The following is a 4,467-nucleotide window of genomic DNA, read 5'->3' as shown; positions in this document are numbered from 1 at the left end:
GAAAATCACTTTCCTTTGAAAGTGCCTTAAGCAACTTGCAAGCATTCACAAGAAACACTAATGCGTTTCTCTGAAAGAGAAGCAGTCTGTTCCAACACTTCAATTCACTGTGTGAAGTGAATAGAGTGTTGCCTCACTTTCTCAATGCTGTCCTTTCAGAGAAAATCACTTTCCTTTGAAAGTGCCTTAAGCTACTTACAAGCATTCACCAGAAACTCACATGTGTTTCTCTGAAAGAGAAGCAGTCTGTTCCAACACTTCAATTCACCGTGCGAAGTGAATGGAGTGTTGCTTCACTTTTTAAATGCTGTCCTTTCAGAGAAAATCACTTTCCTTTGAAAGTTCCTTAAACTACTTTCAAGCATTCACAAAAAACTCACATGCGTTTCTCTTAAAGAGAAGCAGTCTGTTCCAACACTTCAATTCACTGTGCGAAGTGAATGGAGTGTTGCGTCAGTTTCTAAATGCTGTCCTTTCAGAGAAAATCACTTTCCTTTGAAAGTGCCTTAAGCAACTTGCAAGCATTCAAAAGAAACTCACATGCGTTTCTCTGAAAGAGAAGCAGTCTGTTCCAACACTTCAATTCACTCTGCGAAGTGAATGGAGTGTTGCTTCACTTTCTAAATGCTGTCCTTTCAGAGAAAATCACTTTCCTTTGAAAGTGCCTTAAGCTACTTACAAGCATTCACCAGAAACTCACATGCGTTTCTCTGAAAGAGAAGCAGTCTGTTCCAATACTTCAATTCACTCTGCGAAGTGAATGGAGTGTTGCTTCACTTTCTAAATGCTGTCCTTTCAGAGAAAATCACTTTCCTTTGAAAGTGCCTTAAGCTACTTACAAGCATTCAACAGAAACTCACATGCATTTCTCTGAAAGAGAAGCAGTCTGTTCCAGCACTTCAATTAACTGTGCGAAGTGAATGGAGTGTTGCTTCACTTTCTAAATGCTGTCCTTTCAGAGAAAATCACTTTCCTTTGAAAGTGCCTTAAGCTACTTACAAGCATTCACCAGAAACTCACATGCGTTTCTCTGAAAGAGAAACAGTCTGTTGCAACTCTTCAATTCACTGTGCGAAGTGAATGGAGTGTTGCTTCACTTTCTAACTGCTGTCCTTTCAGAGAAAATCACTTTCCTTTGAAAGTGCCTTAAGCTACTTGCAAGCATCAGGAAGAAACTCACATGCGTTTCTCTGAAAGAGAAGCAGTCTGTTCCAACACTTCAATTCACTGTGCGAAGTGAATGGAGTGTTGCTTCACTTTCTAAATGCTGTCCTTTCAGAGAAAATCCCTTTCCTTTGAATGTGCCTTAAGCTACTTACAAGCATTCAACAGAAACTCACATGCATTTCTCTGAAAGAGAAGCAGTCTGTTCCAACACTTCAATTCACTGTACAAAGTGAATGGAGTGTTGCTTCACTTTCTAAATGCTGTCCTTTCAGAGAAAATCACTTTCCTTTGAAAGTGCCTTAAGCAACTTGCAAGCATTCACAAGAAACACTAATGCGTTTCTATGAATGAGAAGCACTCTGTTCCAACACTTCAATTCACTGCACGAAGGGAATGGAGTGTTGCTTCACTTTCTAAATGCTGTCCTTTCAGAGAAAATCACTTTCCTTTGAAAGTGCCTTAAGCTACTTACAAGCATTCACCAGAAACTCATATGCGTTTCTCTGAAAGAGAAGCAGTCTGTTCCAACACTTCAATTCACTGTGCGAAGTGAATGGAGTGTTGCATCACTTTCTAAATTCTGTCCTTTCAGAGAAAATCACTTTCCTTTGAAAGTGCCTTAAACTACTTTCAAGCATTCACAAAAAACTCACCTGCGTTTCTCTTAAAGAGAAGCATTCTGTTCCAACACTTCAATTCACTGTGCGAAGTGAATGGAGTGTTGCTTCAGTTTCTAAATGCTGTCCTTTCAGAGAAAATCACTTTCCTTTGAAAGTGCCTTAAGCAACTTGCAAGAATTCACAAGAAACTCACATGCGTTTCTCTGAAAGAGAAGCAGTCTGTTCCAACACTTCAATTCACTGTGCGAAGTGAATGGAGTGTTGCTTCACTTTCTAAATGCTGTCATTTCAGAGAAAATCACTTTCCTTTGAAAGTGCCTTTAGCTACTTACAAGCATTCACCAGAAACTCACATGCGTTTCTCTGAAAGAGAAGGAGTCTGTTCCAATACTTCAATTCACTCTGCGAAGTGAATGGAGTGTGGCTTCACTTTCTAAATGCTGTCCTTTCAGAGAAAATCACTTTCCTTTGAAAGTGCCTTAAGCTACTTACAAGCATTCAACAGAAACTCAGATGCAATTCTCTGAAAGAGAAGCAGTCTGTTCCAACACTTCAATTCACTGTGCGAAGTGAATGGAGTGTTGCTTCACTTTCTAAATGCTGTCCTTTCAGAGAAAATCACTTTCCTTTGAAAGTGCCTTACGCTACTTGCAAGCATTAGGAAGGAACTCACATGCGTTTCTCTGAAACAGAAGCAGTCTGTTCCAACACTTCAATTCACTGTGAGAAGTGAATGGAGTGTTGCTTCACTTTCTAAATGCTGTCCTTTCAGAGAAAATCACTTTCCTTTGAAAGTGCCTTAAACTACTTGCAAGCATTAGGAAGAAACTCACATGTGTTTCTCTGAAAGAGAAGCAGACTGTTCCAACACTTCAATTCACTGTGCGATGTGAATGGAGTGTTGCTTCACTTTCTAAATGCTGTCCTTTCAGAGAAAATCACTTTCCTTTGAAAGTGCCTTAAGCTACTTGCAAGCATTAGGAAGAAACTCACATGCGTTTCTCTGAAAGAGAAGCAGTCTGTTCCAACACTTCAATTCACTGTGTGAGGTGAATGGAGTGTTCCCTCACTTTCTAAATGCTGTCCTTTCAGAGAAAATCACTTTCCTTTGAAAGTGCCTTAAGCTACTTACAAGCATTCACCAGAAACACACATGCGTTTCTCTGAAAGAGAAGCAGTCTGTTCCAACACTTCAATTCAATGTGCGAAGTGAATGGAGTGTTGCCTCACTTTCTAAATGCTGTCCTTTCAGAGAAAATCACTTTCCTTTGAAAGTGCCTTAAGCTACTTACAAGCATTCAACAGAAACTCACATGCATTTCTCTGAAAGAGAAGCAGTCTGTTCGAACACTTCAATTCACTGTGCGAAGTGAATGGAGTGTTGCTTCACTTTCTAAATTATGTCCTTTCAGAGAAAATCACTTTCCTTTGAAAGTGCCTTAAGCAACTTGCAAGCATTCACAAGAAACACTAATGCGTTTCTACGAAAGAGAAGCAGTCTGTTCCAACACTTCAATTCACTGTGCGAAGTGAATGGAGTGTTGCTTCACTTTCTAAATGCTGTCATTTCAGAGAAAATCACTTTCCTTTGAAAGTGCCTTTAGCTACTTACAAGCATTCACCAGAAACTCACATGCGTTTCTCTGAAAGAGAAGCAGTCTGTTCCAATACTTCAATTCAATCTGCGAAGTGAATGGAGTGTTGCTTCACTTTCTAAATGCTGTCCTTTCAGAGAAAATCACTTTCCTTTGAAAGTGCCTTAAGCTACTTACAAGCATTCAACAGAAACTCACATGCATTTCTCTGAAAGAGAAGCAGTCTGTTCCAACACTTCAATTCACTGTGCGAAGTGAATGGAGTGTTGCTTCACTTTCTAAATGCTGTCCTTTCAGAGAAAATCACTTTCCTTTGAAAGTGCCTTAAGCTACTTGCAAGCATTAGGAAGAAACTCACATGCGTTTCTCTGAAAGAGAAGCAGACTGTTCCAACACTTCAATTCACTGTGCGAAGTGAATGGAGTGTTGCTTCACTTTCTAAATGCTGTCCTTTCAGAGAAAATCACTTTCCTTTGAAAGTGCCTTAAGCTACTTGCAAGCATTAGGAAGAAACTCACATGCGTTTCTCTGAAAGAGAAGCAGACTGTTCCAACACTTCAATTCACTGTGTGAGGTGAATGGAGTGTTCCCTCACTTTCTAAATGCTGTCCTTTCAGAGAAAATCACTTTCCTTTGAAAGTGCCTTAAGCTACTTACAAGCATTCACCAGAAACTCACATGCGTTTCTCTGAAAGAGAAGCAGTCTGTTCCAACACTTCAATTCAATGTGCGAAGTGAATGGAGTGTTGCTTCACTTTCTAAATGCTGTCCTTTCAGAGAAAATCACTTTCCTTTGAAAGTGCCTTAAGCAACTTGCAAGCATTCACAAGAAACACTAATGCGTTTCTCCGAAAGAGAAGCATTCTGTTCCAACACTTCAATTCACTGCACGAAGGGAATTAAGTGTTGCTTCACTTTCTAAATGCTGTCCTTTCAGAGAAAATCACTTTCCTTTGAAAGTGCCTTAAGCTACTTACAAGCATTCACCAGAAACTCACATGCGTTTCTCTGAAAGAGAAGCAGTCTGTTCCAACACTTCAATTCACTGTGTGAAGTGAATAGAGTGTTGCCTCACTTTCTCAATG

The sequence above is a fragment of the Myodes glareolus genome, chromosome 21 (assembly GCF_982192425.1).
Source record: "Myodes glareolus chromosome 21, mMyoGla1.1, whole genome shotgun sequence".
Lineage (NCBI taxonomy): Eukaryota > Metazoa > Chordata > Mammalia > Rodentia > Cricetidae > Myodes > Myodes glareolus.
This window is presented reverse-complemented; position numbering follows the sequence as displayed.